The sequence below is a fragment of the Onychomys torridus genome, chromosome 5 (assembly GCF_903995425.1).
Source record: "Onychomys torridus chromosome 5, mOncTor1.1, whole genome shotgun sequence".
NCBI classification, from domain to species: domain Eukaryota; kingdom Metazoa; phylum Chordata; class Mammalia; order Rodentia; family Cricetidae; genus Onychomys; species Onychomys torridus.
Genome location: NC_050447.1, coordinates 17,323,427 through 17,337,188, shown reverse-complemented (window position 1 = coordinate 17,337,188; position 13,762 = coordinate 17,323,427). Strand labels below are relative to the sequence as shown.

Below are 13,762 nucleotides of genomic sequence, written 5' to 3'. Positions count from 1 at the left end.
GCTGAGGACAAAACCTAAGTCTCATCTTTTTATGGCAGGAGCTGCATTAGCAGCTTGTGAAGGGCAAACTTAGGACTATGTCAAACTCAGTACCTGATGAGTGAGTGCTCAGATCCAATCTTCCCTCTTTCTCACTTGCCTATCCCTCAACACCGGAAAAGTTGTGGCTAAATAGGGAAAGGCTATTGGCAGGGAAAAGGCCTACCCATACTCCATCTGTGGGTCAGACTTTGACTGGTGAAGGGTTGGTGCAAGAGGAGGCTAATGAGATAGACAGGGCTCAATGAATACTGGAGCTCTTGCATACAAGAGTGACAACAACAAATTTGCTTTTGTTGACTTTGTGTCAACCATGATGGACACTTGTCCCCACTCCCCTTTCATCCCCCTCCTTCCCAAGGTGAATGCTATGTGGGGGTGAGGGCCTTAGCACCACTGTCAACACTACCACCAGCCACTCAGACTTCACTCCTTTACCCTCTCCTTCCTCTGTTGAGATGGCCTGTGTTCCTAGGGCCCTTTATGTTTATACCACCCCTCTCTTCTCACCCATTTCCCTTCTGTCTAAGCTCTGTCTTCAACGAAGGGAACTCTTTAGTTGGTGACCATTAGAAACAAACATTGTGCCAGGTGGTGGTGGTGCATGCCTTTAATCCCAGCACCCGGGAGGCAGAGCCAGGTGGATCTCCATGAGTTTGAGGCCAGTCTAGGCTACAGAGTGAGTTCCAGAAAAGGCGCAAAGCTACACAGAGAAACCCTGTCTGGAAAAAAGAAAGATAGAAAGAAAGAAAGAAAGAAAGAAAGAAAGAAAGAAAGAGAGGAAGAAAGGGAGGAAGGAAGGAAGGAAGGAAGGAAGGAAGAAACATTGCTCTCTTCCACACTATTTTTCCCAGTATTTTTCAAAGCTATCTGATATCTTATTGAGTATTACAAAATTATAGCTCTGAGAAACAACTACAAAGGAGTCCTGCTTCCCTGTCCTGGTTTCTTCCCAGGATCCCCTCTCATTCCTGAAGCGTTAGAACACAGAAGTACTCAGTGCTTCTGTAGGGACAGGTAGTGATGGGAAAATAATAGTGAAAACAGTGCATGTTTGTGATTCCAAAATCACCACCCTGCCAGATATCTAGGTTACATATCCTAGACTTGACTTTACTGGCAGTAAAGGATTATGGACATATAAGGATTATGGACATATAAGCATATAATCAAATTGACCCTGCAGATTGATGTGTGTGTGGAAGGCTTTTGAGCAAATTCATTCATTTATTTGCTTACTTGTTCCAAATAGTGTTGGAAAAGCACCACAGAGGTGACTGCCTACACACAAAAAGGACACACCCAAATGGCTCTAGTTTGTGGCCAAAGTTGAACCTGACATCTCCCTGGTGAGCAGGATGGGGTCTCTACTTGACTGATGATTTCTCTGATATTTTAAGATTATAAATGTTTTTGCAGCATCAGGTAGTCAAAACCTGAGCCTAGCACAAGCTAGATGAGTGTTCTACCACTGAATTATAGCACCAGCCTCTGTTGCTTTCCTTACCTGGGTCATTTTTGCACTTGCAATGAACATCAAGTGCTCCATACCCTATTTTCATTAGCTGACTCTGCTCCATTCCTGTCCCACATGAATTAACAGCAAAGAAATGGTTCACGATGCCCACCTTGTTGAGGACTGTAAATGAAATCCTTGAAGTTCTATTGTGTTGGCATGCTGATGTTGCAGTCTTCATCTGAAGAACCAGAGTCTTCCATCTAGAGTCTCCATGGGTCAACACAGAGAGCACAGGTTGTCCTTCCAGCATCAAAAGAGATGTTCAGGGAGGCATAGACTGGACAAGGATCAGACAGTGGGCATATTCCAGTTAGTTTTATGACAATGAGACACAAGCTACAGTCATCTTAAAGGAGGGAACCTCAACTGAGAAAATGTCTCCATAAGATCCAGCTGTGGAACATTTTTTATTAGTGATTGATGGAGGAAGTCCCAGCTCATTCCTGGGCTGGTGGTCCTGAGTTCCATTAGAAAGCAGGCTGAGCAAGCCATGATGAACAAGCCAGTAAGCAGCATCCCTCCATGGCCACTGTATCAGCTCCTGCCTCCAGGTTCCTGTCTTGTCTGAGATCCTGTCCTCACTTTCTTCATTGATGGACTAACAAAATGGAAGTGTAAGCCAAACAAGCCATTTATGCCAAATTTATTTTTGTTCAAGGTGTTTCACTGTAACAATAGTAACCCTAACTAAGACAGGGCACAAGGGTTCCTATCAATTTAAACATGTCTCCCACATGAGGGAACCCTTACCTACCAGTCATGCAACCACATGTTAGGCACATTGTTCACTAGGTAAAGAAGCAACCTGTGAAAAATCATACTGTAAATGTGTATAGCCAGCACTTATTTCATCTTTAAGTAGGACAAGATTGCTGGTCACTTTAGTATCAGAACCCCAATTTATTGAGAGCTGTCCAGACACAGTATTATACTACAAGTTATGGGTAATTGGGAACATATTAAATAAAATGCAAGACAGTGTTAAAGGGTGGATAGAGGAAAGAGCTAGAGACCTAGAGGATGGTTCTATAAAGAGGCAGCATGCAATGAATTCAGCACTAAAAATGAATGAAGTGATGTAGTGGGCAGCTGTTCCAGCTTTGACCTTGAAGCAGTGTCCCTAGTGAGGCAGCAGGTAACTACCACGCCTACCTATGACTTGCCCCTTAGGCATGGCTGAGACAGGAGCCCTTAAGACACAAGATCTGTACATGCCAGCCCTCTTGGCTCCTCATGATCTTGGATGCTGGATCACAGACCAAGTCAGAGTTCTCCAGAGAACCACACAAGACTGTACCTCACCTCTGTACCCAGATCCTGTAACCAACCCCTTTACTGGTTGTAAGTTACCCTGAAATAAACTTCCTTTTAACTACCATTTAAAATATGTGCAGTTGCCTTGTTCAATCCATGCTTCATGTGGTGCCCAATGTGGGGCATGAACCCACAACCCTGAGATTAAAAGTCTCATACTCTACTGACTGAGCTAGCTGGGCCCTGAAGCTCCGGGGAGAGGTGGAAAGATCTGCTGCCACCATGCTGCTGCCACTGCTCCTCCACACATGCACATGGGACACTCCCCTCCCACCTGCAGCTGTCACCAGCCAAAGCCTTCAGCAAGACCTGCTTTAGCACTACACCAATGACACCTGCTACTACACCCAAAAAACTATCACAAGAAAGGTAATAAATGCAAGCCAATATTTCATTTCAGGTAAGAGTACTTGATAATTTTACATCTTGAAACTGATTAATAATTTTGAATATTTCTCATAATATGGTGGAAAATATTACTTCATAAAAATTTAAAAACTTTTTTGCCTGTATGATGAGTGACATTTTACTGGAAATATACGACCTTCCTAGGGCATGTACCATTTTGGCATTTATCATAATAATTCACACAGCATTAAAAATGGTTTAATAAAAATAACAAAGATGAGTGATTATTGGGGCTGATACAGGCTTTAAAAGATAGCAATGAAGATTTATATACAAAGATTCTTTCTCTGGAATCTGCTAACCAGGATTTACAAGGTAGTAGTAAAGACTTACATTAACAGGCTCCTAAATTTGGAATCTGCTAACTTACTTCAAGAACTTCAGTCCATTAATAATAAATGTATAGCCAGATTTGATTTTTATTGATAATAAATATGAATACTTAATGAATAGAACAATAATTCTCCAGGGTAAAGTTATCGCTACTCAGACACTTTATAAAGAAGAAAGATTATCATTAACTGATAAAATAAGGTCTATGGAATTATATGTTTCAGAAGAACATAAAAGGTTGCATGATTCTATGAGAAATCTGGAATCCCTTGCAATAGAGGATATTCACTCACTGGAATAGACCCTAGATGCTTGTTTGCAAACCCTAGAAGAAACTCTCAGTAAAGACTACAAGGGACCTAATAAGCAGAAGGGCAAGTCCATACAGGTCATAACATTTTCAGATGGCTCTAATACAATGGCTTATCCTGTCATCATCCATGTGAGGCCAGTGGATGATAGACACCCTGAGCCATATGTGAAATATATATTACAACCTACTCTGATGAGAGATTTTAAACACATGAAAAAAGAGATAGTTATGTAGGGCATACACTCAACATTCATAAGACAGATGCTAAATTCACAGTCTACCTCAAATAGAATCATGCCAAATGACTGGAATCAATTAATTTCAGCTCTTCTAGAATATAGCCAGCAGTTACAATGAAAAAGCTGGTTGAGAGAGGGAGAAGATACCATCCTGCCATCCAGGGAGCAAAATGTAATGACACACAGATAAAGCCATGGAACACATGGTGACATGTAGATTAATAGAAATGGGCTGAATTTAGTTATACCAGCTAACAAGAAGCTTGAGCTATAGGCCATGGTCATACAGTTTGTAATTAATATAAGCTTCTGTATGTTTATTTGAATCTGTGTTGCTGTGGGACTGGGCGATACACACACACACACACACACACACAAAAAACAAACAAAAAAAACAAACAACAACAACAAAACAAACAAACAAAAAAACTTCCAGCTACAGAGTGACATCTGTTCTGTAAGAGGAATAGTAAGAAAGTGCAACATGAAGGGAGAAGGTTGCAAAGAGAGACAGGTGCAGCTGCTTTTCTCAATAAGCATGTCTCCCTCTTCTCAACAGACTGTAATAGCAGATCGGATACCCACCCTAGGTGAAGACATTGATGTATACCTCCTGGACTAAATTCATTCCTGCCTTCAAGCACTGACAATTAATTTAAGGGAAAACTTGCTTGAAATAGTGACTAAACATCTACTCTCTTTGATCAGCATGGTGTGCAGATGTAATGCCAGAAACTGCTACATGAGAGAAGCCAGGAGAGATGGATGCCAGTCTAGAGCAGGACTCAGCCAAGGTCATCATAGATACAGAAGAGCTGTCTGGATCAAACCCCACCTGAAGCCTATTGATTTGGAATTTGTAAGTTTCATGATACACAAGACACCTCTCTTGGGTGGGAATTTTGTTCCTTGAAGAGAAACAGATGCATGGGGAGAGCTATTTCAGGGGGATGATCCATGATTGGATGGAATGAATAGATCCCACAGAGGGGAGGTTTTGTACTATGGAAAGAGGGGGTACTGAGTGACTGAGGTTGGTTGATCAGGGTCTTGAATGCTGGGCCAAGACAGATATTCATGGGTAGAGGCTAATACCCTTGCTTGGTAATAGGAAAAAGTTACTAAACCTTTTATAAAGATGTAAGAATGATGTTGGCCACTAAAACCTATGATCAGAAATTGCATAATGAGCCTGGGGAAGACTCTTTCTGGTGTCTTATGCCTTTTTTTTCTCCTAGAAGGAAGACCCAGAGGGGCCAATTAATACCTCCCCAGGCTTTCATTTTGCCCAACAGCATCTTCCACCAGGCTTCTGGAACTACTCCCATAAAGTTTAAAATTTGCTGTGCGTAAGTTTATGTGTTTCCTTGTAAAATGTATCTGCTATATTGCTTCTATTTGAAATAAAACGTGTTTTTCAAGTTATAAATGTGAGGTTTAGAAGAAAGCATATTTCTTGCAGAAAATTTATTCCCTGTCACACATTTTGAAGTTTGTTTTCCATTTTTCTTTATCTCTGTTCCTTCAGAACAGTGTTTGTTTCTTTCCATTATGTATGCAAGATTTGCAGCCAAGCACTCTATGTGTTTGTATATTCTTCCTTAATCAGATAAGACTACCATTCTAAGCTTTATCTAAAAATTTCCATACCAAGTATAGTTAAAAGCAATTCAAAATAGCACCATGAAAGGGACCAACCTCAATTGGAGTAAATATGGTTGTCCATAGGAAACATAGATGCTGTACAGATCCACAAACTGAAGTATGGCTCAAAGCTCAAAAATATTGGAAGATGGACATTCTTCATGTTATGGTATGTAATAAGAAATAATAGCTTGTACTTTGCTATTTATTTCACAACTGCATCTCTACATTGTAGGCTGTACAATAGGGGACCCTAGCTTGGATTCTCAGCACCTGCCATCATGATGTCTCTGAGCATATACCACACTGCCTCTAATATTCCTTGGGCAGAGCTTGAAGGTATTTGAGTTAAGTTTGGGGTTAGAATTATAGTTCAGGTGCCTCAAAAGGGGGTATTTACTCATTCTGAAGGACATCTAAGCACTAAGTTCAATGGACTAGTTGCAACTTACTTTAGTTTTCACATGATAGATTAAGTTGAAAAACTGCAGCCTTTGTTTTTCCTTAATACAGTTTCTTAGTCCACACTGCCTGCATAAGAAAACACCTGTAATATTTTAATGGGAAAGTCTAGATTTGTCCCAATGCACAGGATTTCCATTTTAGAAAACAAGATCATGATGTACACATGGGCAGTTATTCCACCTGCCAGCCAGCTACTGAGTCACTGGTTATAATGGATGTGGAGGGCTGAGTTGCTTCCCAGAACTGAGCCACTGGTGCTGATTCTAGCAGAGTCCTAGCATCCTAACTTGGCTTGCAATCAAAACCTCAATTAGACCAGAGTATGCAGATCCTCTCATAGGGAGGAACACAGGAGCCAGAAATCAGCAGAGATGTCATCAGATGAAATGATTCTGCAGGGGCTAGCTTTTCCTTGTTGACTGCAGGGTTTTCCAGCTGGTGCATCGTGCAATACAACTGTGTAAAAGTGTGCAAAAGCCTCTTCCAGTCCTACCAGATTCTGTTAACTTTGTTAAATTCCATCAGCTTGTGATACTTTATTTGGAGGTTCTTTTGTGTTTTGTTTTATTTTCAATTAGTGCAGCATTCCTCAAAACATGTCTCCTATAATATTCAATATACAAGATAATCCAATAGAAAATGTGACATCAGTTAAGTGCAGGGAAGCACAAATTATACACATGTCTTGGCAGGGTTCTCTTCATTCTAAGGGTCATAAATCCTTGTGGCAGTGATTTAACTCTCCCAGATTCCCAGACTTTGATCATTGAATCATCTTAGACCGTCTCTGGTTATGCTTTCCCGCTATCCTCCTGTACAAACAATATGGGAACTGTGGGACATTGGAAAGGCAGGCAGCTGCAGCCCTCATGGCCCTGACAGCAGTGCAACTTGCACAAGGTATGAAGGAGAAGAGTCTACTTGTTTTCCCAGGTTTGGGCTTCTTCTGTGTGGCATGATTCTTAGTGAAAGAAGCAAGGCAATGTGTACATGAAGGCTAAGGTCCATTGGACTTCAGCAGCAGCCAGCAGAAATGGTGGTGGCTCAACACATCCTCTTACCTAAGTGCTTTACAAACATCTACAACGCATGACAGCATTTCTTGCTTTGACACGCTCCCCCCCCCCCCCCCCCACACACTTGCTCAGTTTCTTGATGTAAAACTTTCACCAGTTGATCTCAATGACTGCTAGGCTTATGCCACTCAAGGCTTTGCAGGACTTACCCATCTTTGATGAAATCATTTCATTGCTAAGCATGTACACACACACACACACACACACACACACACACACACACACACACACACCCCTTTAATTCTCCATTGTCTTTTAACCTGGAACTAGCAATAACAGGACCCCATGAAGTGCTATTTTTGTAATCTGATTATCCTTGTAACAGTGAATCTTGGCTGTCAACTTGATTCCAGACTGGATTTGGAATTGACTAAAATGTAAGCTTTTGGACATTTCTGTGGGGCATTTTCTTGATCAGATTATTTGAAGTGGGAAAACTCATCCTAAACATGGGCAGCACCTTATGGCAACAACCCAGATGGAAAGACATGGAAGAAGAAAGCTGCCTATGCCTGCTTGCCTTGACTCTCACTGGCACGTTCGTCTACCCTGTTGCTATGGAATTCCTTCAGTGATGTTAGAACTGAATTCTTCAGGCTTCTAATGTAGACTGAAGACTAGTATCTCTCTAGGAATTCTCCAGGACTTGTAGATTAGATTGGAACTACTGAGACCTTCAGCCCCAAAGAGTGAGTAGCTTCTACTTTCTTAAGCTCCCCAGTATAAGACAGCCATGTTGGACTACCTGGACCCTATTATGTAAGCCAATCCAATAAATTTCTTTTAGTGTGTGTGTGTGTGTGTGTGTGTGTGTGTGTGTGTGTGTGTGTGTTCATTCTATCAGTTCTATTCCTTAGAGAACCCTAATACAATCTCCTATGTGTGCCTATTGTACACTTTTGTGTAAAAGGCCTGATATACTTAGACTTTTTTTTTTTTTGGAGCTGAGGATTGAACCCAGGGCCTTGTGCTTGCTAGCCAAGTGCTCTACCACTGAGCTAAATCCCCAACCCCAATACTTAGACTTTTAACACAACACCTGTGGCTTTTCTCCCAATTATATTATGTTGTGAATGAATACACTTATGTTTTTTAGAAATTAAAAAATTAAGACACTAAATAAAAATAAATCTAATTCAATACTCATATTTTCACAACAAAAATTAAATGCTATTGAACTTTTTCTCTCTTTGCTTCAGGTCAAAAATCTTAATAAGCCAATAAAAAATTTCAGATGTTTGTAGAATTTCTTTGATCATGACCATAATTGCTATTTCTACAGCCTGTCATGTACTCCATCTCCAAATTTGAAATGTATACAATTTAACAGATTTATCCAGATTGTAACTATACAACTGGTAAATGTATAATACATAGTGTTTTTACAAATTAGATTTGTCTTTTTCAATTTTTTTGATTAAAAAAATACATATCAAGAAATAAAATTGAGAATTAAAGTTTTATCAAGTGAAATAAAATAAATAATAGGAGTAAGAAGATGAATAAAGGAGCTAACAGGAAAATGTATGTGTGTGAGAATGGTCATGTGGCCTCTGGATTGTTCCACTCCTGCCATGGCTAACTGTTAATTGACCGCTTTCATTTTTCTGGAGTCAGTTTTGTCTTCTCTCTATAAGCATGGGACATTTTATCTTTATCTTGTCTTCCTTACACTTAATACTAAAATAGTCTATTTGCAGGGAGGTGGCACATAACAACATGTTGTGGAACAACTTTTTTTTTTTGGAGCTGAGGATTGAACCCAAGGCCTTGTGCTTGCTAGCCAAGTGCTCTACCACTGAGCTAAATCCCCAACCCCAATACTTAGACTTTTAACACAACACCTGTGGCTTTTCTCCCAATTATATTATGTTGTGAATGAATACACTTATGTTTTTTAGAAATTAAAAAATTAAGACACTAAATAAAAATAAATCTAATTCAATACTCATATTTTCACAACAAAAATTAAATGCTATTGAACTTTTTCTCTCTTTGCTTCAGGTCAAAAATCTTAATAAGCCAATAAAAAATTTCAGATGTTTGTAGAATTTCTTTGATATGTGTGCATATCTCTGGAGCGGGTTTGTTATCATACAAAAGTACTTACTGTAAAAATATAATTGGTCCCTTCCTCACTTCCTTCTCTCTAGCACTCACTTACCCTTCCAACTTCCTCTGTGAAATGATGCAACACAGATCCTTGTGCCATGTTTATACTTCCCAGCCTCCAAAAATGGGGCATCAAATACATCTCCCTTTCTTGAAAATGACCCAGTCTCGGGTAGTCTATTAAAGCAACGCCAGACAGACTAAAATAACAGCTTCCCGGTATTGATGGAAACAAAGGAGAATATTCTCTGATTCCCATTCTCTGAGAGCTAAAGAGTAAGGGATTCAGATGGCCCAAGTCATGGGTGTGACTCTTAGGAAAGTGAGGCAGAGATTCACAGGCAGTCAAAAAACTCTCCATGGTTGGATTCGCATGCAGGACAAGGGCTGGTGACTTCTCCAATTTTTTCCAACAATACATGTCAGACTTACCTTGCTGTAAGTGCTTCATATGCATCTCTCTAAATATGTTTCTAGAACTCTCATGTTACTCATGTTTCATGGAAAAAGCCTTCAAATATGTTTTGCAAAAATCCAGAAACATATGAATTAAAGTGCCCCTGTGTTGAAAGTCACACTCCTTTATATTCCCAGCCTTTCTCGGTCCCTGACCTAAGGTTGGTGGGAAGTTTCCCAGTCTCCCTTTGATCCATCTGCCCACTGATGAAATTTTCTACTTGAGCTAAACAAAGTTGGATTCTGTTGCCTGCAACCCAAAACCCTGATTCTGAACTCTTGAATTTACAGTATTGTTCCTGACTCATTTCCAGAAATTGTTTAAAATGTCATATTTAGAACGGAACTTGATTCTGCAGGTTAGATTTTCATTTTCTGAGAATTATAACTTCTAGGGTGTGTACAACATCTCTGAGTAATGCCTAATTTTAAAAGCAAAGCTAATCCTTCATCCTTCTTGGGTGTTGCTGACTAGACAATGACATACTAAGAGAGGAAGACTAAATCCCTAGAGCCAGTGAGTAGTCCTTTATATGGCAAAGGAATTTTGCATTTGTGATCAAGGACCTCGAGATGGGAGATTAGTCTGGATCATATAGGTATGTCCTAAATGTAATCACATGTGTATATAAGAAGGATAGAGGGATATTTGGGTTCCTGATGAGACAAGAGGAGTAGGGAAAATGATGTGCTAAGCAAAGGAAAGAACCACAAGCCAGGGAGGACCAGTGACCTCATGGAACACAGAAGGATGTTCCCCTCAGAGCCTCTAAGAGGCTCCAACACTGGTCACACCTTGGTTTTTAGTTCCATGTGAGTAAAGTCACAGTCCAGAACTATGAGAGACTAGGGTTTGGATTTACCATAAACTTATACTAATTTGTCACAGTGGAGCTAGGAAATTGATTTCTAATGAAATGAAACCATTACTTCATGGGCTTTTGCTTGGTACCAAGAGCAGAGTGCATTGTGACTCCATTATAGAGTTAGCCTGAAAAGATGGATGACAACTTCCATGCATGCTTTGTAAAATGTTCTAGCAGCCAGTGGGGAAACTGTGTTGTGACTTCTGTGCTTGGGAAGGTAGGAGACTCTTACGGTAAATGGACATTTTAAGGTGAGTGATAATGAAAACTTGATAGGCATAATCTCAAAACTCCCAGCCCGTTATCATTCTTTTCTCACAGAACATCATAGTCAAATCCCTTCTCCAAAGTTTTTCCAGCCTTAGATGTTAGTTAGTGTTGATATGAGTAGAGATGAAGCTTGTCCAGAACATCAATGTAATGTGACTTACACATAAAGAAAAACCCCAGAGAAAATGTATTCTTAAAATAAAACTTTTTTGTTTTCTAAATCATTTAGAGAAGGGAAGGGTAAATTAATTGATGTGGCTGCATCATGTAAAAGATGACAAGGCTTATAGTTTGTAGTTCCTGCAACAACTATGCCTCCTCATAGATACTGTATACCTGGGAAGCTTTTAGGACTTAATAGAAAATGCTATAAATATTTTAAGCGTCCATGAGGCCTTTTGTTGGCAAAAGAGTAAGAAGATTTCTATGCATCTTTTCATCTCTCTCTCTCTCTCTCTCTCTCTCTCTCTCTCTCTCTCTCTCTTTGTGTGTGTGTGTGTATGCGTGCACACGCTTGGGGATGAAGGGGATGCAGTAAATGGGATACCTGTTAAAATTCTTTCAATAATGTTTCAATCTATTGTTATTATTAATACAATTATTACAGGTGCACACTTGAAATAAATCGCTTTGAAGCCTGTATCACAGAGATTTCCAATGCCAGCTCATTTCTGTTTTGCAGTGTGTGTTTAATAGGAGCAGGGACACATCTAAAGGTCATTGCTTACACTGTGCCTGTGTGTCTTACAATGCCTGACTGATGTTTTTAAAAGAGTAGCTGAATATTGAGACTGCCCAGGATGGAGAATGTCTCACATGCTGACAAACACACATCTATCGAGATAATGGAACCCATTCTTTTTATTTTTCATGTGTGTTTGTTCACATAAATACAACACAGAGAGCATTCAGCTGTGACTCATGAATAAATCTCAAAGATGCACGAGAAGACACAGCATTCAGATTTGATTTTCTGAAAAGAGGAGCAAGGTGGAGGGGCGGGGAACGTATTCTGGAAGCTTTTATTGTTGCTGATATTGTTGTTACCATTATTACAATGCACCCTTTGCTATCTAGTTCAAGGAAAAGCTAGATCAGTTGGGTAATTTAATGAATGACTCCACATTAGGCATCTATGGTGTACTTATGCTCAGCTCTGAGGGTGGCTAGCATGTAGATTAATTTCCACAGCCCAATGATAGTATTTGAAGATTAAAAACAACTAAGGTGACATCAGTTAGGATGAGCACGTGGCCCTCACTCTTGCCATGTCCTTCCTCAATGGCCATGGCAGGTTGCTAATTGCTTAGGTACACCTTTTCCTCTGACATTGGAGGCAGCTGAATCATACTGCACCACAGAACCTGAAACTCATACCAGTGGACTGAAAACAATATCTTCTAGCGTAGACAGATAACTCAGTTTTATTAGGTGTGACTCTTGCAAAGTCGGAACAGAAATATCTGCCCTCAATGGAGCTAATGAAATCCAGGTGTATGCTCTCAGGTGCTAACAGACCAAGGCCAAAGTTGGTGGGGGTTACCTCCAGGTGGCAGGTTGAAATTTGTACACACGTTCTAATTTGTGAATAATACTGTGGTATGTGTTTGGCAACAGGTTATGGTACAGCAGACATGAACTTTGAAACCCCAATCCCATTAATAATAATAGATGTCATCTGTAGTTGTTTGTTCACCTATTTATTTAACAACTTGATGTGATTCAGCCAAGAGTACACATCTGGGTTTCTTGAAAATTCAAACAGGAGGAAGAGAAGTACGATGTGTTCTATTTTGTAATCTTGGAGCTACCTGTAACTCTGGCCCAATTAGCTTTTAATTTAAATAAGAAGGGCAAACACCTTTGGTGCCATGAGTTCCTTGTAGTCTGAACTTGTCTGCTTCTAGGTCTTTCTGATGCCTAAATGTGACAGATGTGACTTTTAAACACAGAGCACCAACATTTCTTTGTTAAACCATGTTAGTCTTTGCGGGCAATGAGGATTGTCATTGAGTAGGTTAAAAATATCCCTCCATGACATGCCTTGGCACCTGGTAATTATGCAGGTCTCTTGATAAATGAACAACGTGGAAGCCACATGATCAGAACAACAGGCTATATCAATGTTACAAGGATTTCCCCTAGTTTTAGCTGTCTGGTACTTGTAGACTCTTGACTAAAAGTCCCCAAATGGCATTGGAATTCCTTTTGTGTATGTGATCAGCCCTCACAAGCATTTGCTGTCACATTAAAAATGATCCTGGGAAAAGATGAGCATCTCATTTGATTTCTTTTTCTTGTGGAAGTGGAGATAGGGGACAGGAGATTAAGAAAGAGAAAGAGAAAGAAAGGTACATTCATTTAAAAATGACAAAGATAATATTTCTCCATTTGCTCTCTCTGCCAGGCAGGTGTAATAAAACCTGCTTTACCTTCCAGAGTTGTTTGGAGGGACAAATTGGGTAAGAGATTTAAAGTTCCTTGGAGAGTTAGGCAACATGAAGTGAACATCCCTTCAGGTTTAGCTTAAAGCAATGTGGAATAATGTGTCTTCAGTGGCAGAGGGCAGAATGGGCTCCATCGGTATCTGCTCAAGTTTCCTGGGCATTCCACTCCATGAAAACAACCCCTGTAAGTTAAGGGTGTGGACAAACCCATGGATGGGTGTGGGCACTATACCTGGAGCTCTGCTTTTTTTAAGTCCACTA

The 13,762-nt window shown here is 40.1% G+C and overlaps 1 non-coding gene across 1 annotated transcript; it reads right to left on the bottom strand.

Annotated features, from left to right (window-relative positions):
* Positions 1-2,981: 2,981 nt before the first annotated feature.
* On the bottom strand, positions 2,982-3,054 carry Trnak-uuu. Its single transcript has one exon. It is a non-coding gene; the product is annotated as a tRNA-Lys (tRNA).
* Positions 3,055-13,762: the final 10,708 nt, after the last annotated feature.